General features: G+C 49.7%; 1 protein-coding gene across 1 annotated transcript in view; it reads left to right on the forward strand.

Moving 5' to 3' along the window:
* Positions 1-20650: 20650 nt before the first annotated feature.
* KCNJ6 (potassium inwardly rectifying channel subfamily J member 6) overlaps positions 20651-21385 on the forward strand; it is a 260723-nt gene continuing 259988 nt past the window's right edge. Inside the window, exon 1 of the mRNA XM_008274882.4 lies at positions 20651-21156. The gene's annotated coding sequence lies outside the window, so the exon portion shown is untranslated. The remainder of the gene's footprint in view (positions 21157-21385) is intronic.

A 21385-nucleotide genomic window follows, 5' to 3' on the forward strand; every position in this document is an offset into this window, starting at 1 on the left:
ATATTAACTATATATTCAAGTATATATATATATGTGTGTGTGTATATATATATATATATATATAGAGAGAGAGAGAGAGAGAGAGATGAGAGTGAGAGAGAGAGAGAGACATGTGTAACTTACCGCTCTGCATCTGGCTTGTTTCACTAAGCAAAATTATCATAATGGTCTCCACATCCATCCATTTTGCTGCAAATGTCAGGATTTCATCCTTTCTACTGCTACATGATACAACAGCAACAAAAAATAATAATTCAGTGAAGAACTGAGGGGCCGGTGCTGTGGTACGGCAGACTAGGGAGGCTCCTCTGTTGCATCCCATATGGGCACCAGTGCAAGTCCTGGCTGCTCCACTTCTGAACCAGTTCCCTGCTAATGCGCCTGGGAAACCAGCAGAGGATGGCCCACGTGCTTGGGCCTCTTCTACTCACGTGGGTGACCCAGAGAGAGTTCTAGGTTCCTGGTTCTGGCCTGGCCATTGAAGCCATTTGGGAAGTGAACCAGCAAGTGTAATCTCTCTCTCTCTCTCTCTCTCTCTCCTCTGCCTTTAAAATAAATAAAAATTAATATTTTTAAAATAAATGAACAAAAGATATGAATACACATTTTTCAAAAGAAGAAATACAAATGTTCAACAAACACATGAAAAACGCTCAGGATCACTAGCCATCAAGAAAATGCAAGGGGCCAGCACTGTGGCATAATGGGTAAAGCTACCACCTGAAGCGCCGGCATCCCATATGGATGCCGGTTCCAGTCCCGGCTACTCCACTTCCGATCCAGCTCTCTGCTGTGGCCTGGGAAAGCCGTGGGAGATGGCCAAGTGCTTGGGTCCCTGCACCCACCCAAGAGACGCAAAGGAAGCTCCTGGCTCCTGGCTTTGAATTGGTGCAGCTCCAGCTGTTGTGGCCAATTGGGGAGTGAACCAGAGAATGGAAGACCTCTCTCTCTCTCTCTCTCTCTCTCTCTCTCTCTGCCTCTGCCTTTCTGTAACTCTGCCTTCAAATAAATAAATTATCTTTATAAAAACTGCAAATAAAACTCCAATTTAAAAAAAGTTGAGAATTCACAGTTACTTAATACAGCGCATGAACTAGGCCCCATGTTTTTTCTTAATCAGCAGTGTTTCTGCCATTAGTGGGAATGTTTTCAAGTCCTTGCTGTCACTTGTTATCTAAATGATTAGGTTTGCCTGGATTTCATGCAAAGCGAAGGTAAAATAAGGAATAGGTAATAAAGTCCATGACCTTGACACCTACGGCTTCGGGGAAAGATCTAGAAAGTCAGCATGTATGGAAAGAATATAACCAGCAGAAAAATGGAACACAGGGCATGGACCGACAGCAACAGCATCCTGGATTCTATGATAGAATTCTATAATAAAATGCTTTTCATCCAGTCTGGAGTCCTGACACAGTTCATGACTCAAAGTCCACAAACTCGCCAGAAAGAAACCAGGGCCTGGTCCTGATACAACTGTGGATGCTCATTGAGTGGAGCAAGCTTGCAGAGCCTGCCCTGCGTTTGGGGGATTTAGGTCACTCTCTACCCACCCCCCCCACACACACACACATATTCACTGTGAATATACTGAGAACTTGTGTCGGGGACGAAGTAAAGCTAAGGCCTTTTATGGACCGTCAGCTAAATTATATTCATTGGATTCAATACAGTCGCGGTGAGGCAGCCATCTTACTGTACTCCAGTCCCTGGTCCCAGATAACTTCCTGGCAACCCCATGAGTGCTTCACACAGCATCCCACGGTGGGTGAACGATGACCCATGGCTGCTCCCTTGTTTTTATAAATAAAGTTGTGTAAGAACACATACATATCCACGACTTGCGTATTGACTAGGGCATAACGATATGCCATTCAGTGACAGAGTGGAGTAGACTGTCGGGTCACAAAGCTGGAAATATTCACTACGTGGCTCTTTAGGAAAAAGTCTGTCAAGTCCTGCAATATTTTCCGAATCAGCCTTTGGAAATTTTTGATCTGACAAATATCAATGCATTCCCAGAATAGCATTTCATTCATTCATTCACCCATTCATCTGTTCATTCAACAAATATTTACGGAGGATGCACCACCCATCAGGCAGTGGTGAATCAATAAAACAATATCTCTGCCCTTTTCATCAACACAAAATCCCGACTCTGATAAGTCCCAGGTGACATGATAAGGCTTTTGGAATTTTTGAAAGACACTGGCTTACATGCCTCTGCAGATGGCTGGGCGTGTCAGAAGCCCATGGGACAGGCCCCCAGGAATGGAGGCTGGGACTCAGCAGGGCTGGAAGGGTGGTCTACCAGCTCTTCAGTGGAGGCCCGACTCATGGCTTTGAACTGGTTGCCTGAGTTCCCCTTGCTTGTCCAGGGCAATTTATTAAGTCAACAGATACTGAATTTTCATCACATCTCTAGAATACCTTCACAGCAACCCCTGGCATGTGTTAGATGGAGGCACTGGCACATTGCCACGCTGACACAGCAGAAGACCCTCTGTCTCCATCTGTTTTGAGTTTGCCATAACAGTTCCACCGACTGCATAGTTTACCAAGAAGAGAAATTAATTTCTCACAGTTTGGGAGGTGAGAAACATCATATATCCAGTTACGGGCATCAAACAGGAATGGTCTTGCTGGGTCCCCTGGGAGAAGGTGCGAGGGCCACAGAGAGGAAGGCTCAAGGCCTCCCACAGCCGACACCGCAACCAGAGCACTCATCAAGGTGCTGTACTATACTTTCCCGCTTTTTTTAAGCCTTCTCTTATTTCATTTGAGCTGTTTATACCTTTTTGTTTTTGTTTTTGTTTTTGTTTTTTAACTTTTAATTAGTAAATATAAATTTCCAAAGCACAGTTTATGGATTACAATGGCTTCCCCCCCATAACTTCCCTCCCACCTGCAACCCTCCCATCTCCCATCCCTCTCCCCTTCCATTCACATCAAGATTCATTTTCAATTATCTTTTTATACAGAAGATCGATTCAGTATATATTAAGTAAAGATTTCAACAGTTTGCACCCACACAGAACTTTTTTTTTTTTTTTTTAATTTTTGACAGGCAGAGTGGACAGTGAGAGAGAGAGACAGAGAGAAAGGTCTTCCTTTGCCGTTGGTTCACCCTCCAATGGCCGCCGCTGCAGCCGGTGCACCGTGCTGATCCGATGGCAGGAGCCAGGAGCCAGGTGCTTTTCCTGGTCTCCCATGGGGTGCAGGGCCCAAGCACCTGGGCCATCCTCCACTGCACTCCCTGGCCATAGCAGAGAGCTGGCCTGGAAGAGGGGCAACCGGGACAGAATCCGGCGCCCCAACCGGGACTAGAAACCGGTGTGCCGGCGCCGCAAGGTGGAGGATTAGCCTATTGAGCCACGGCGCCGGCTACCCACACAGAACTTAAAGTGTAAAATACTGTTTCAGTACTAGTTTTAGCATTAATTCACATTGAACAACATATTAAGGACAGAGATCCTACATGAGGAGTAAGTACACAGTGACTCCTGTTGTTGACTTAAGAATTTGACACTCTTGTTTATGGCATCAGTAATCTCCCTGGGCTCCAGTCATGAGTTGCCAAGGCTATGGAAGCCTTTTGAGTTCACTGACTCTTATCATGTCTAGACAAGGTCATAGTCAAAGTGGAAGTTCTCTCCTCCCTTCAGAGAAGGGTACCTCCTTCTTTGATGGCCCGTTCTTTCCACTGGGATCTCACTCGCAGAGATCTTTCATTTAGGTCATCTTTTTTTTTTTTTTTTTTTTTTTTTTTTTTTTTTGGCTTTCCATGCCTAAAATACTCTCATGGGCTCTTCAGCCAGATCTGAATGCCTTAAGGGCTGATTCTGAGGCCAGAGTGCTGTTTAGGACATCTGCCATTCTATGAGTCTGCTGTGTATCCCGCTTCCCATGATGGATCGTTCTCTCCCTTTTTGATTCTATCAGTTAGTATTAGCAGACACTAGTCTTGTTTGTGTGATCCCTTTGACTCTTAGACCTATCAGTATGAATAATTGTGAACAGAAATTGATCACTTGGACTAGTGAGATGGCACTGGTACATGCCACCTTGATGGGATTGAATTGGAATCCCCTGAGCTGTTTATATTTTATTACCCTTTTAAGATATAATTCACAATACAATAAGATTCCTCCATCGTAAAGGCACAGCTGTATAAGATTTGGTAGATGTACACAGTTGTGCAAAGGTGACAAGCGTGCACAGTCCAGGCTGAGAGAGTTGCCATGTCCCCAGCACAGGCACCTTGTATCCCCGACTGAGGGTCCCGACCATCCTCACCGCAGCCCTGGGCCCCATGGATCTGCGTTCTGCCACTCGGGTTCAGCTTTTATGGATGTGGTATGAATGGAGACACACGGAACGACATCTTTCGTGGCTGGTTTTTTCACTTAGAATGATGTTCTAGAGATTGCCTCAGGCCCACTGATGTAGCGATACCCCTCTGTATTGTGGACAGCACCCCCTCCCATAAACACAGTCCTTTTCACTTGTGACCAGGGGATGGGCACTGAGGCTGTTTGCATCTGGCAGCATCCTGAATAATGAGGTGATGAGCAGTCGTGTGCAGGTCTTTATGAAGACGTACGTCTCAGTCCCCTCTACATAGCTAATACAGAGGACAGTTGCTGCTGAGGTGTGTTCAAGAACCCACTAGACTGTTCTCCAAAGTCCTCGTATACTTTACATTCTCCCTGGCAGGCTAGGAGAGTTCCAGGGTTCCACATCGCCAGCAGTTGGTGCACTGAGAACCTCATTACTACTCGCCTCTTTGTGGCTTTAAGTCGCATATCTTAATGACCAGGGAGAGGCACATTGTCACGTGCCTCTCGGAGTTAGACAGTGGGAGAGAGAGACAGAGAGAAAGGTCTTCCTTCCGTTGGTTCGCCCCCCAAATGGCCGCCACAGCCGGCGTGCTGTGCCGATCCGAAGCCAGGAGCCAGGTGCTTCTCCAGGTCTCCCATGCGGGTGCAGGGCCCAAGCACTTGGGCCATCCTCCACTGCACTCCCGGGCCACAGCAGAGAGCTGGCCTGGAAGAGGAGCAGGCGGGACAGAATCCGGCGCCCCAACCAGGACTAGAACCAGGAGTAGAACTAGAAGGATTAGCCTAGTGAGCCACGGCGCCAGCCTGAGTACATTCTTTAGTGAAGTATCTCTCCCAAGGTTTTACATATTTTTGTACTTGGAATTTATGTCTTATGTTTAAATTCTAAAAGTTTGCATGTAAAACAAACATGTGAAACAAGTCTCTTTTTAGAACTTGTAGTTGAAGTTCACCTTTTCATTTTAATAATAGTATCTTTGGATGAGCAAATTCCATTATTTTCTCATACGGTTTATCTAAGAAATCATTGCCCAGCCCAAGGTCATGCAAATGTTCTCCTCAGTTTCAGTATAGAAGTTTTCAAGTTTTGGATCTTACCATATAAGCCAATGATATGTTTTTTGTTTTGTGTATGTTTGGATTAATACTTAAAGTCCTTTTTATCTCCTACAGATGTCCAGTTATTCCAACATAATTTACTGAATAAATGGGCAAATTCCCCTTGCACTTTTGTGAAAAGACAGTGAATGCATTTCTGTGTGAATATATTTCTGGATTCCCTGGTTCTACTCCATTTATCTGTGTTACCATGTACAATAGACTTTATTTTTATTTTTGACAGGCAGAGTTAGCCAGTGAGAGAGAGGACAGAGAGAAAGTTCTTCCTTCCATTGGTTCACCCCCCAAATGACCGCTACAGCCGGCACGCTGCACCTATCTGAAGCCAGGAGCCAGGTGCTTCCTCCTGATCTCCCACGCAGGTGCAGGGTCCAAGGACCTGGGCCATCCTCCACTGCACTCCCGGGCCACAACAGAGAGCTGGTCTGGAAGAGGGGCAACTGGGACAGAATCCGGTCACGCAGCTGGGACTAGAACCCGGGGTACCAGCGCCGCAGGCAGAGGGTTAGCCAAGTGAGCTGCAGTGCCAGCCATACAACAGACTTCAAAACAAAGCAGTGTATTCCTCTGACTTGTTCCTTGTAGGATCACTTTGGCTCTTCTAGGTACTGTACCATGCCAATTAAATTTCACAGTCAGTTTGTCGATTTCTAAAAATGGCTACCGGAATATTTATTGAGATTTCATGAACTCTATAGGTTAATCTGAGAATTGTCATCTTTGCAATATAGAACTTTCCAGTCCGTGAGTACGATATATTCTCCATCTGCTTCGGTTTTTAAGCATTGCTATCAGCAGTATTTCGTAGTTCTCAGTGTGGTAGTCTTTACACATCATTCCTTCAGCTGAATTCAGTGTATTTTGGCTTTCATACTACTGTCAAGGGATTTTTTAAGATCTATTTTTAAATTATTTGCATTTATGATATAGACAAACAACTGATTTCCGTCTTTTATTCTGCACCCTGCAACCTTGCTGAATTCACACGACAGTTCTAGTGGATTTTTTGCAGATTCCTTAGACTTCTCTACATGCCAAAGCAGGCCTTCCGAGGACAAGACCGCTCAACTTCTTCAGGGCCCAGGCCTTCTTCACTTCGCCTGTGTACTGATGGGCACGCTCTCGGTGCAGAGCTGAGAGCAGTGGTACGTGGACGCCGCTGCCTCGCCACCGATCTTTTGTAGAAAGTACTCATTCCTCTGCCACTAACTACGACGCTAAATGCAGAGCTTCGGAAGATGCTGTCAGATTTAGGAAGTTTCCTTCTACGTGTAGTTTGTGGAGAATTTTTGATCATGAAAGTGTGTCGAATTTAATCAGTTTTTCTGTCATAGAGAGATGAACATTTGGGGGAGTTGCCTTCATTCTACTAATACGGTATATTGCTGCTATGATAAATGACCATATGGCTCTCATCACACTTGTGAAGTTCTTGTAAGGTAACACACGCACACTCCCCCCCACACACACACCCACATACACACACACACATACACCCACCCACACGCACACACACGCACGCACGCACTCCCCCCCACAAACCCACACACACACACACACCCACACACACATGCACACTCCCCCACACACACCCATGCACACACACTCCACACACAGACACACACACACACACACTTCTAGTTCAGTTGATTGCCTCCCATGGATTTGAATTGCCATCTGGTGTAATTTTCCATCCGCTAAGGGAGTCCTTTTTGCAGTGGGGCATAGGTCTTACCAATAATTTATTTCAATGTTCTGTCTTTATATGGAAACGTCATAATTTTTGCCTTCATTTATTTCAGGTCAGACTTTCTAAGGCATCATTCACATACATTAAAACTGTCCTTTTCAGTGTGCAGTTCCGGGTTTGGACAGACCCAAGCAGTCCTGTAACCACTGCCAAAATCAATATATAGAACAGTTCAAAACTCCCCGGTGCCTCTTTGGAGAAAAGAGCTCCCACCCCAGGCCCTGGAAAGCGCTGATCCATTTTCTGGTGCCATGGCTTCCATTTTCTGTGAACACCATAAAGGAGGAATTGTGCGGCATGTGGCCCTTCGGGTCTTGCTCACTCGCTTGGCATAGTGCATCTGCAGTTTCTCCACGTCACCACATCTGTCACAGGTCATTCTGTCTTCTGGTTAATTAGCATGACGCAGTACAGATGGAAATTGTTTGCCCGTTTCCCTTTTGATGGGCCTTCGGATTGTTTCTGACTTGTGGCACTTTTAAGTGAAGTTGCTCTAAAAATCCATATATTGATTCTTGTGTGAGCATAGTTTTCATTTCCTTTTGATAAATACTAGGTGTCGGGGGCCGGCACTGTGGCGCAGCAGGTTAAAGCCCTGGCCTAAAGCACTGGCATCTCATATGGGCGCCAGTTCTAGTCCCGGCTGCTCCTCTTCCGATCCAGCTCTCAGCTATGGCCTGGGAAAGCAGTAGAAGGTGGCCCAAGCCCTTGGGGCCCTGCACCCACTTGGGAGACCCAGAAGAAGCCCTTGGCTTCAGATTGGTGCAGCTCCAGCCATTGCGGCCATCTGGGGAGTGAACCAGGGGATGGAAGACCTCTCTCTCTGTCTCTACCTCTCTCTGTAACTCTGTCTGTCAAATAAATAAAATCTTTAAGAAAAAATATATACTAGGAGTTGGATTATTGGATCTTAGTATAAATGGATGCTTAACTGTACAACAGTGGCCAAACTGGTTCCCCAATAGCTCTATTTTCTGCATTCCTTCAGAACTATATGAGAGGGCCAGCGCCGCGGCCCACTAGGCTAATCCTCCACCTGCGGCGCCGGCACTCCGGGTTCTAGTCCCAGTAGGGGTGCTGGTTCTGTCTGGGCTGCTCCTCTTCCAGTCCAGCTCTCTGCTGTGGCCCAGGAAGGCAGTGGAGGATGGCCCAAGGGAAGGAATGAAGCACCTGGCTCCGGCAGCACGCCACCTGCTACGCCACAGCACCAGCCCCCATCCATATAAGTTTTATGGGGTAAATGTGGAGCTTTGATATATGTATGTATGATGCATGTATGCTCATGGGAAATGGAATCAAAAGATGTTTATTTTGGTATAAAAACTTTTTCAAATCCAAGAATGGTTTTTTGTGATCCTCATTTTCCATGGATTTTTTGAAACACCCTTCTATATATTGTGAACAATTACATCAAGTTAAGTAACACATCCACTACCAGTTTGTTTATCTTCTTATTGAAAACAATATTATCTTATTATTTTGAGAGTTTGTATAAATACATATAAATTATCTATATTTTATCATTTTCCCCAGCCCTTGGCTCATTTTTCCTTCTGTTAGTAGGCTCTTTCAAAGCACCGAGAATTTCATTTTAATTAATTCAAATTTATCAATTTTTTCTTTTATAGATCCTGATTTTGGTATCATATTTTAAAATCTGATGAGCCAATTCAAAGTTACAGAGACACGTTTCTGTGTATTCTTCTAGAAGCTTTACATTTTCATATTTTTACACTTAAGTCTCGAATCTGTCCTGCGTTCATTTTTGTGAGGCCGGTCTTTGTACCGATGGATGCTGCCTGTCCTCCAGAGACCCTGCAGGTGTCAGGACCACAGAGTGGCGCCGTTGGGAGGCGGTGGAACTCTCAGGAGATGGGCCGTCCAGCTCCTGGACTCTGGGGCACACCCTGCAAAGGCGATTATCACAAAAGTAGGTTGTTATAAAATCCAGACATGGTCCTAGTCCTAGGTGCACATGCTCGCTCACTCGCTCGCTCCCCCCTCCCCCCTCCCGGCTTGGGAGGTGGCTCCTTCCTCCCCTTCACCACTGCTACACACCAGCCGCACCAGACCCCAGACCAATGGGCTGCCCAGTCTTGGACCTGAACCTCCAAAACCTGTGAGCCCAATAAACCTTCTGCCTTTATAAAGTTAGTTGCCTCCAGCAATGCATTATAGCAATGAAAAGCGGACTAAGTCAGAAGCTCAAGAATCCCACGGTCATTTGCTGGCAACACTGTGCTTTCTTCATCACCGTTTTAAAACCCAATGTGCCAAACTCCCAATCTTCCAATCACCCGTGGGAAGCAGAAGGCAGGAGGCATTTAGAAGTGGTACAACCATAAGGTAGTGGATGAAGGACATCCTCTCAGGGCACAGAGCCTGGTGAGACCAGGGAGAGTAAATGAAGTGGAAATTCACAAAAAGAAAAACCGAAGTTTCCAACAGACGTATGAAACTGTGCTTCACCTAACTCATCATCAGGGTGACACGGCTAAAATGTCGGTCACAAGGATGAACCTTGACCACATCATGGGAAGTGGAAAGGCTCAGCCAGAAAGCACCACCTACTACAGACTCCACGTATGTGAAGTGTTCAGAACAGACATGAAAATCTGTATTTGGCCATAAATAAATGGATTAATTCTGGATTTTTCTATTCTGTTCCATTGGTCTACACATCTGGTTTTTTTAAAAAGGATTTATTTATTTATTTGAAAGGCAGCATTACAGAGGTAGAGAGAGAGAGAGAGAGAGCAAGAGAGAGAGAGGTAAAGGTCTTCCATCTGCTGGCTCACTCCACAAATGACCACAATGGCCAAAACTGGGCTGACCCAAAAGCCAGGTGCCTAGAGCTTATTACAGGTCTCCCACATGGGTGCCAGGGCCCAAGGACTTGGGCCATCCTCCACTGCTTTCCCAGGCTATGCCAGAGAGCTGGATCGGAAGTAGAGCAGTCAGGACTCGAACCAGTGCCCATATGGGATGCCGGCACTGTAGGCGGTGTCCTCACCCGCTATGCCACAGCATTGGTCCCTACACATCTGTGTTTATGCCAGTACCATGCTGTTTTGATTATTGCAGTTTTGTAAAATGCTTTGAAGTAGTGTTATGCCTCCAGGTATTTTGTTTTGTTCTGCTCAGACTTGCTTTCACTACTCCGGATCTTTTGAGCTTCCATGTGAATTTTGTGATGGCCTCTCTAGTTCTGTGAAGAATGTCATTGATTTTTTGACACAGATTGCACTGAATTGGTAGATTTCTTTGTGTAGTGATATGGACATTTTAACACTATTAATTCTTACAGTACATGAGCAGAGATTCTTGTCCCACCTCCTGCAGCACTTCATCCCTGCCCAGAAGGAACCATCCAAGTCCGTCAATTCCTCCATCACCGTAAATGCGTTTCCTGAATCTGTGTCCTTCAGCCTGGAGCTCAGTACTAATACTGGACCTCAAACGTCCAGCTTCATAGAGAGTACAGCAGGTGGGACCTGGCCATCCCAAGGATAGATCGAAGGGGTGGGTCTGTTAAGGTGGTGCCTGCTCAGGTTGCAATCTTACTTACTTCTGTCATCAACATTGATCTGTTGGGATAATGTCACGTGCACGCACACAAGCACACACACGCATCAACACACACACACCTTTCTCCAAGGCAAACACGAACTCTCAAGGACAACAGTAATTACACAGTGAGGAAGGAAGCTGGTAATTTAAAATAGCCATTGAGTAGATTTCCTTGTGGGGATTTCTAGAATGCCTGTGGCGCACGTTTCCTCACGTGTGTGGAAGAGCCAATGAAAGCATCACTCGGTAGTGAAGCTTGGTTCTTACCCAGGAGCCCTTGTTCCCACAGTCATAACCTGAGAAGAAAGCAAGACCTATTACTCCCCTTACAAATGGGACACAACAGCTTGCGAGTTCCTTCTAAAACATTGTTTTGCAGATTACAACCAACTCCTTGACAGAGGTGGGGAATCTTCTTACACATCGTGTGTGTCGTTTTAACCTTTTAAAAAAAAATCCCTGGAAAACAGAGCTGCTTAAAATGCATCCACTCTGAATATTCCCCATACCCATTGATAGCCCTTAGTCCTTTGCTTTTCTTAGAATTTATCACTAAAGGTGAGGGAACAGCTATGATGTGTCTCACACAGAGGAAAGGCAACATAAAATAGAATAACCCGTTTCTGTAAATCCACTGACTTACGGCTAACACTGTTTCGGCAAGTTCTGTGGCGCTGGCTTGTGAAGGCAGTATCCAAAGGAAAGAGGTGGCCATCGGGAGAGAAGCCAAGTGGCCGAGCGTAGCTCCGTGCTTCCGCCGAGAGTCAGCCGGCCGCTATCTGCGTCGTCGTGACAGGGTCAGTCTGGGCTCTGAGGTCCCCGTGGTCGAGACCCAGCAGAGCCACATCTGGCTCCGGCCTCCTTCCTGGGCCTAGCAAGCCGGTGAGCACCAGGTCGTCGGAAGACAGAAGCCTGAGTCCACCGGGCTCGTCCCTCTCCGACGATTCCTAGCACATTTTGTCGGGTTGACAGAGTTGCCTAAAGGAGTGGGCTTGCGTTTCCTTCTCACTGCCCTGCACAGCAATGTGCTCCCAATGATTCTAGTTACTACGTGCAGCTCCTTTGTCTGAACCCCTTAGGCGGCAGCTATGGTGTGAGTGCCCTTCGACTCACTCTGGGCTAAGAGCTGTGGCCGTTTAAAAAGCAGAGGGTGCATCTGAGTCTTCATTCTCAGGTAGAAAACTGGCGAAGCAGAATTACATAAACGAAGAGCAATGATGCACTTTTTAATACTTTCCTACTATGAGCAAAGGCCTGGCAGTTTCTGCAGCTGCATGGAGCCGGCACCCCTCACAATTTCAGCATGGCCAATATTACTACGACAGAATCTGTTACCTAATGTCTTCTGATATCTGTGACTGCCTCTTTGTCTATGCAGTCATTTCACCACGAGGCAGACTCTCCCCAGATTCCCTCTGCTCCTACTGACTTAATCAGGTTATCCGGGCTTCCCAGGATCCATCAGTAACAAAGCATCCAAGACACAACAAATAAACTACAAACCTCCATCAAAATGACAACACTTTGGGAGCCCTAACAGAAGCTTCCATCCCACAGTGAGCTGCAGGAGTGGAGCGGTGAGCAGCATTGGGATCTGCAGGGACGCGACCATGCCTGGCGTCTCCAGAAACGAAACGGATCACTGGGATCTGCAGGGACACGACAGGTCACCGCGTCTCCAGGAACGAAACAGATCACTGGGATCTGCAGGGACACGATCGGTCACGGCGTCTCCAGGAACAAAGCGGATCGCTGGGATCTGCAGGAACTCGACCAGTCACCGCGTCTCCAGGAATGAAGCGGATCACTGGGATCTGCAGGAACTCGACCAGTCACCGCGTCTCCAGGAATGAAGCAGATCACTGGGATCTGCAGGGACGCAACCGGTCACTGCGTCTCCAGGAATGAAGCGGATCACTGGGATCTGCAGGGACGCAACCGGTCACTGCGTCTCCAGGAACGAAACGGATCACTGGGATCTGCAGGGACGTGACCGGTCCTGGCATCTCCAGGAATGAAACAGATCACTGGGATCTGCAGGGACGCGACCGGTCACAGCGTCTCCAGGAACGAAGCGGATCGCTGGGATCTGCAGGAACTCGACCAGTCACCACGTCTCCAAGAATGAAGCGGATCACTGGGATCTGCAGGGACGCAACCGGTCACTGTGTCTCCAGGAACGAAACGGATCACTGGGATCTGCAGGGACGTGACCGGTCCTGGCATCTCCAGGAATGAAACAGATCACTGGGATCTGCAGGGATGCGACCGGTCACAGCGTCTCCAGGAACGAAGCGGATCGCTGGGATCTGCAGGAACTTGACCAGTCACCGCGTCTCCAGGAATGAAGCGGATCACTGGGATCTGCAGGGATGCCACCAGTCACTGCGTCTCCAGGAACGAAACGGATCACTGGGATCTGCAGGGACGTGACCGGTCCTGGCATCTCCAGGAACAAAACAGATCACTGGGATCTGCAGGGATGCCACCAGTCACCGCATCTCCAGGAATGAAGCGGATCACTGGGATCTGCAGGGACATGACCGGTCCCGGCGTCTCTAGGAACGAAGCGGATCGCTGGGATCTGCAGGGATGCCACCAGTCACCGCGTCTCCAGGAACGAAGTGGATCACTGGGATCTGCAGGGATGCGACCGGTCCTGGCATCTCCAGGAACGAAACAGATCACTGGGATCTGCAGGGACTCAACTGGTCCCAGCGTCTCTAGGAATGAAGCGGATCACTGGGATCTGCAGGGACGCGACCAGTCCCAGCATCTCTAGGAACGAAGTGGATCACTGGGATCTGCAGGGACGCGACCGGTCACCGTGTCTCCAGGAACGAAGCGGATGCTTCCGCGAAGGTGCCTACAAAATCAGAAAACCTTAAAGGTGGTGTGTGTGCTCATCCCAGCTCCAGTCACCGTCCTGAGGCTCGTGCCTCTCGTCCAGCTCCCAGACCCCAGAGCCAGAGTCCCTGGACAGAGGGGGCATCACAGTCTCGGAGGAACGAGTGCGGGTGCCTGTGTCACACAGGGAGCCGGGTGGCGACGCTGGCGAGCTTCTCTGAGAACAGAGCACCCTCGATGCTGGAGGGCAAAGGCAAATGAAACAGCAATGTTTCCCCTAAGAAGCAACTTCCTGCTTGGTTTGAGACTACGGTAAAAAGGGGACAACCAGTGTGCGTCACCAAGTGACCCTGCAACTCAAAAGAGTTCCTCACTAACTGGGCGCAATCTGTCCCATGGGACCCTCCAGAATGGCATTACATTAGAGAACAAACATGACCCAGGACCAGCTACCCCCTGCTCTTCTACTGGCTTTACGGGGGCTCGCGAGGGCAAGTGTGATGTGAGCTGTTGGGAATCACTGATGCAACACCGCGTGATGTGATTGCCATGTTCTTGGGCCCCTGCACCCGTGTGGGAGACCTAGAAAAGCTCCTGGCTCTTGGCTTTGGATTGGCTATGCTCCAGTTATTGTGGCCGTTTGGAGAGTGAACCAGTGGTTGGAAGGCCTTTCTGTCTGTCTCTCCCTCTCACTAGTCTGTAACTCTACCTCTCAAATAAATAAATAATATCTTTTAACAAAGAAGAAGAGGGGTGGGCACTGTGGTATGGCAAGTAAAGAAGTTGCCTGCGGTGCTGTCATCCCATATGGGAGCCAGATCGAGTCCCAGCTGCTCCTCTTCAAAAAAATAAATAAATAAAACTTAAAAAAAAAACTAAAAAAAGAGAGTAATTGCAGAGGGACCAGTGCTGTGGCACAGGAGGTTAAGCTTCCGCCTGCGATGCCAGCATCCCTTATGGATGCCAGCTCAAGTCCTGGCTGCTCCACGTCCAATCCAGCTCTCTGCTGTGGCCTGAGAAAGCAGTGGGAGACGGCCCAAGTGCTTGGGGCCTGCACTCTCGTGGGAGACCTGGAAGAAGCTCCTGGCTCCTGACTTTGGATCAGACCAGCAGGAGTGAAGCAGCAGATGGAAGCTTGCTCTCTCTGTAACTCTGCCTCTCAAATAAATAAATAAATCTTTAAAAAAAAAATTGCAGAATAGCTAAAATGCATCATCCCGAAATAAGGGAGATCTGTGTGAACAGCTTCATTCTCTGCAGAAACATTTTCTCATTCTTATGCTAATGCAGCAAATCTCGTTGCCCTGGGTTATAAAGCCCAGGGCAGGCTACTCTCTGGAGCCCTTCAGTGATGGGAGAAGTGGACATGCACAGATGAGCTCTCATCTGCCCTAAGCAGCTTTCCTCATCCGTGGGGGACCAGCTCGTCCTCAACCCTAAGCTCCTATTGTCCCTCGATGCCTTCCTGTAAGTCATAAACCACTTCACATGACTTCTTCCATGTCGGAGCGTTCATCTCCCAGACTGGCAAGCGGGGCAAGCACAGCCCAAGACGCCGTGGGCTGGAGTGCAGGTGCTTTGTGATTCTGTCATGTGGTTGTCACCACGGGCCCCTGCAGCCAGCAACGCTGTTGTTTCCACTTAGCTGAGTAAGCTGTGCCACCCGGGTGCCCTCTCGTGGGAGGACTTGTTGGTCCTGCTGCGGGAAGTCTACGGGACGGTGTGGAGCTGTCAGATGCATAGGGCCACTTTGCACAAAACTGTGTCCACGCCAAGTGACCATGGCCGGTGATGGTGCCAGTGGAGGCCATTTGGGCCCAATGCTCCTGGGCCATTTGAGCTTCCGCACTCCCAGGGGGATTGGCTGAGATGAGGATCTGGTGCCCGGTTCTGCTTCCTTCATTCCTTCATTCCTTCATTCCTTCATTCCCATGGGTGTCGATCCTTTGAAGTTTCCCTAACGCACACCTAGCACACCACACCCCATCAGAGCCGGTGTCCCGACAAGTCCCATCTACAACACCATTTTGCAGATTCAGTGGCAAAGCCAGAAACTCCTGGCCAAACCTATCACTTGGTAAAAGGCCACCGCAAAACACACCAAACACCGCAGTTAAAGGAAGGGTTTATTGTTGGCCGAGGGAAACCCAACGGTCAGGAGAGGGGAAGGAGAGAGAGAGAGAGAGAGAGAGAGAGAGAGAGAGAGAGAATGCGTGTGTGGCAGGCAGGTCCTGTTACAGCTTTGCATGGGATAGGGACGTGGGAGCAGTGAATCCCATCAGGGTGGGGGTGGAGCTGAAGCTTGTGGTTGGGTCATTTGGTCACCTGACTTCTAGCAAGCCAGGCTGGGCTTAGGACCGAAGCTTACTGTGCAAGATGGCAATGGGGCCAGAGCCTAAGATGGCACCCAGGGCTTAAGATGGCGCCACAAATAAGATGGCACCATTTTACTAACACTTGGGATGGTTTCAGGGCTGAGACTGCCTAAGTATTTGTTTAAGAACACCCAGGCGTGGGGCCAGAGCTGTGGCGTAGAGGTTAAGCCTCTGCCTGCAGGGCCTGCCTCCTACACAGGCTCTGGCTTGAGTGCCAGCTGCTCCACCTCCAATCTAGCTCCCTGCTGATGCACCTGGAAAAGCAGAGGAGGATGACTCAAGTGCTTGGGCCCCTGAACTCTGGTGGGAGACCCAGAAGAAGCTCCTGGCTCCTGGCTTCAGCCCGGCCCAGTCCCAGCCATTATGGCCATTTGAGGAGGGAAGCACCACATGGAAGATCTCTCTTTCTCTCTCTGCTTTTCAAATAAATAAATAAATCTTTGGGAAAAAAAAAAAAAAAACACCAAGGCTGATCTGGAACTTGGAACTGGAACTTGGAACATGGAAGCCTGGGGGTGCTGGGCAGGATCTCACTGCTACTGAATGCCAACAAGGCCAGAGCCATCAATGGACACTCCACGTCCAGGGTGACTATGGGACACACAGTGCAACAGCACACAAAAGAAGCAACTTTGCCTCAGTCTCTCCAACCCAGAGCCTCTTTACTTAGTGTCACTTTAAAAAATGGGGCATTTTAGCAAACGATTAACCACAGAAAGAGCATCTTACCCATTCCACGAGCTTATTTTGGACTTGAATGTTCCTGTGTTGAGGATATCGTGTGAATTGGAGTAACTTCTAGTAGGAGGTACAGGCAGCCTGGCCAGGTTTCCTTCATGCATCTGTGTCTCCACTACCTCCCACAGTCTTTGAAATATATTTGAAGCTATTAGGATTTTTTAATGGCATTTTAATGAATTTTTTGGAGGAAAACTTTGATGTAAAAGGATATACCTGTTAAACAGATACGAAACAAAATATCGTTTAAGAATCTTTCAAGTGACACTGGTTCACACTCCTTTATCAAGCCATGGAATGAAATGTGAAACATGTGTAAGTATTTGTCATTTAAGATGAGTGAGAACGGTGACTGCAGCTCAAAAGGAAGGAAGTATGTAGGGAGGAAAGAGTATCAAAGAAAAGGGGGAACTAATTAGAACATAATTCAGAATAAGAGCGCTGAGAGAGCTTTAACATGCCTCACGTGCTGTGGCGCTCACAACCATCTGAAACTGCCTTCTTGGAAAAAGTTCTTAATCCTTTATACCTGGGATTATTTCTAAAGACTGTGTCTCCAAATTTAAACTGTAAAAAAAGAAGTATAACATGTTTATGGATGTTCCCTAAAAGGGAAGCACATATGAAGCCCATTTAGTGCGCTGGAAGGAGAGCCACAGAGCACAAAATTTAACACTTTTTTCTTGATGCTCTGCTTCAAGTTTACATGCCCCCTCTCTGTATTTTAAAGTTCTCGCGGGGTCAGCACTGTGGTGCGCCAGGTTAACGCCCTGGCCTGAAGTGCCAGCATCCCATATGGACGCCGGTTCATGACCGGCTGCTCCTCTTCCGATACAGCTCTCTCTGTGGCCTGGGAAAGCAGTAGAAGATGGCCAAGTCCTTGGGTCCCTGCACCCACGTGGAAGACCCGGAAGAAGCTCCTGGCTCCTGGCTTTGGGTCGGCACAGCTCTGGCTGTTGCAGCCAATTGGGGAGTGAACCAGTGGATGGAAGACCTCTCTCTCTCTCTCTCTCTCTCTCTGCTTCTCATCTCTCTGTGTAACTCTGACTTTCAAATAAATAAATAAATCTTTAAAAAAAAAATCTCGTATGTGTGATTGTTAGTTCCCTTATGGGGAAAGTTTTTCTGGGGTTGGGGGAGAGAAACAGTCAAAGAACTGAATCTCCACAAAGCCGTGGGCTTCAATCTAAGACAGGCACCGGCCCTGTGACCAGAACTCATCCAGCCTCTCTCTCATGTCAGCTTGTCCAAACCAAAGCCAGATCTCCACGTGAGCCAGGGAGATGGACTGGGTTGTAAATTGCCTCAATCAATGGTGAAGAAAAACAAGATTACCCAAAACAAATGGCATCCCGTGGAGATAATTCAGTTTGTCAATTTCACTAGCTAGTAAGCCTCCATTACAGTTGTCATGTGGGAAAGAAACCAGCTTCCTCCGTATCCAAAAAAATCAATCAATCTTGAAAGGCATCATTGATGCCAGCTGGGATCACTGGGCTACCCAGACAGACCCCCTCTCGCCCAGGCACCACCTTCACCTGAAATCATTCAACAGACAGGGAAGTGCATTCCAGGCACGGGGAACCCAGCGCACAGGAGTCTGAGCTGGGGCTCTCGGCGCTCCGTGCAAAGCCTGACTTTCCGACGTCAATGCACATTCCTCTGAGTTACGCCATGCACCTCCCTGATGAATTCCGTTAAGCCAACTGCTCTTGTCTCCGTGTTAATCAAATCCTGTGCCAATGTAACGTGATCCGTCTCATTCAGCACGCACTCTCACCAAGAGCCGTGGCCCAGGCGCCACGCCACCCTGGCGTTTGCTCCAAGCTAGGGAGGTTTTTGAAGTGGTTGAAGCAGACAGACAGGGTATTACCCTCTCTTCATTTACTTGTTTAGTCTACTGTCCCATAAGAAAGAGATTCTGTGAAATCCTTCAATTGGTGGAAACAAGTATAATCAAAATTAGCAGGCTCATCTGTAGCACTGCCATAGATTAAATACAATGTTCTGCAGACAGTCCCTCAACAGAAATTGTTCCTTTATTGCTCCAGGGTTACTTCCGCACTCCCCCCGCCCCCCAGGATTCTTCAGCCCAATTGTCTTATTTATGTTTCTCCCTGATACAGGTACCAGATCCAACAGACCCTATGAAGCATAAAAACCACATTTTACACCTCCTAACATCCTTTGCACATGGCGTATGCCACGGCTACTGTCTCTAGGGGCAACTGAGCATCCAATACAAGCTCCCTGGCTGGGTGTCTCGGTGGCTTGCATAGAGTGATGATGCACAGTGAGGCAAATACCTCCCCACGCCAAAGTCGAAGTCGGCTTTGGAGAGCAGCCGGCAAGCCGGAGGGGCCGCATCTCTGTATAATTAGAATGCGTGGGTGGAAATAAAATCATCTTGGAAATAAGGAGTTTGCAGGAGCCCTTTTTCTGGAATAGGGTCATCTTCTTGGAGCTTCCGTGTCTTGCAGAAAGAAAAGCACTTTCTAAAAGATTATTAGGCCGGCACCGCGGCTCAATAGGCTAATCCTCCACCTAGCGGTGCCGGCACACCGGGTTCTAGTCCCGGTCGGGGCGCCGGATTCTGTCCAGGTTGCCCCTCTTCCAGGCCAGCTCTCTGCTGTGGCCAGGGAGTGCAGTGGAGGATGGCCCAAGTGCTTGGGTCCTGCACCCCGTGGGAGACCAGGAGAAGCACCTGGCTCCTGCCTTAGGTTCAGCGCGGTGCGCCGGCCGCGTCAGCCACTGGAGGGTGAACCAACGGCAAAAGGAAGACCTTTCTCTCTGTCTCTCTCTCTCACTGTCCACTCTGCCTGTCAAAAAAAAAAAAAAAGATTATTAACCGATGGTTTTCATTGCTGGTAAAATTCGGTTGCCAATCCTTTCACCACGGCTCATCTCCTATCACAGGACGGGTTAAAGTCCCAGCTGCTCTGCTCCTGATCCAGCTCCCTGCTAATGCGCCTGGGAAACAGTGGGAAGTGACCCGAGTGTTTGGACTCTTGCCACCCACGTGGGAGACTGGATGGAGCTCCTGGCTTCAGCCTCGCCCAGTCGCGGGCATTGTGGCCATTTGGGGAAGGAAGATGTCAGTTTCTGTGTGTGTGTGTCCTTCTCTGTGCCACTCTGCTTTTCAAATAAACAAATAAGAACAGAGAGAGAAAAGGGGGGGGGGGATGTCAGTAGAAAGGCTGCTTGCGATGACCAAAAGAAAAAAAAAAAAGGCGAAGAGGGGCGTGCTAGGAGGTGTCCCTGGAATCCCACTATACCGCAAGTTAAATTCAATGGGGGAGGAGGAGGCTGTCCAAAGCGTAGTTTGTCGACATAACCAGCTTTGGCAAACTTCGTGGGCAACTGGATTACGCTTGGGAAAGAATTCTTTGTCCAGTCCCCCCCACCCCCCAAGGCAGAGCGGGGCTGCGGGGCTGCAGCAGCCGGGACCGGGTCAGCACAGAGCCCGGGGCTGGGTCACCGCCTGGCCCTGGGGCGCGGCCGCTGCCGGCCGACCCGGCTCGCTCGCTGCGCCCCCTCCCGGCTGCATGCGCCCGGCGCGCTCCAGCTCCCGCGCCCGGGGGCGGCCTGGCCCGGATTCCAGCCGGAGGAGACAGAGCGCCAAGACCCCGTCTCTCCTCGTCGCACAAAACCCCAAAGACCGAGCCCCTGAACCTGCAGACCAGGCCCGTGCCCCGCTTCTGCCGCTCTTCCTGGCTTCGCGGGCACAGCTCCAGGAACAACTTACTTAGTGGCATGGAGGGGCACGGGAGCAGGGGCTCGCACGGCACAGCGCCCGGCACCCGCGTTTCCCGCGCGGTGTTGCCGCGGCCGGCACAGCCCGGCTTCCCACGCCCGCGCCCGGTCCAGGCGCTGCCCGGTGGGCGTCTCCGGCCGCCGCCCCTCCTCCTGCGCTCTCGGCGCGGCCGCCTTCCTCCAGCGCGCGGCGCTGCGCACGCTCTCCAACCGGGGGCCGCGGCGGCTCGTGCGCCGACCGCGCGCTCAGCCGGGCGCCCGGACCAAGTAGCTTCCTTGAATCTGCAGATTTCATGACGTCTCCCTGCGTGGTCCGCCACTTGACTCCCACCCGGGGATTTTTTTTTTTTTTCTTTTCCGCCACTCTCGCCTCTCCCGCTGCCCTGCGCCCTGTCGCCCTCCCTGGGCCCCCGCGCGCCGCACCTGGCCGAGAGGTTGGGCGGGTGGAGGGGTGGGGATCCGCGCGGACAGGAAGCCGGGGCGAGCGCTGGATGAGCCGCGCGCAGGAGGGAGTCTGCCCCCCGCCTCCCGGGGCCGCTGTGAAATGTGACCGTCGGCCTCCGGTTTTGCTGCCTCGCCATCCGCCGAGCGGTGAATTACTCAGTCCAGGTCCCAGCCGCGAGAGGAGACCGTGATGGAGTGAAGCCACCCCGCCCGCAGCCAGGTAAGCGGCGCGCGAGGCGCTGGGAGGCGAGGAGCCGGCTCCTTCGGGCACGGCCCCCGGCGCCCGCTCCCCAGTGCCGCGGGCATCTCCGCCCGGATGGGGGCCAGGGTGCCCAAGTCCGCGGAAAGGCGAGGGAGATGCCGGTTACGTAAGAGAAGGGAAATCTGTTTCCTCGGGTTTTCAGCAGGAGCGACTGGGAGCTGGCTCGGGGCGGGGGAGGTTGCGGGGG

Source organism: Oryctolagus cuniculus, chromosome 4 (assembly GCF_964237555.1).
Source record: "Oryctolagus cuniculus chromosome 4, mOryCun1.1, whole genome shotgun sequence".
Lineage (NCBI taxonomy): Eukaryota > Metazoa > Chordata > Mammalia > Lagomorpha > Leporidae > Oryctolagus > Oryctolagus cuniculus.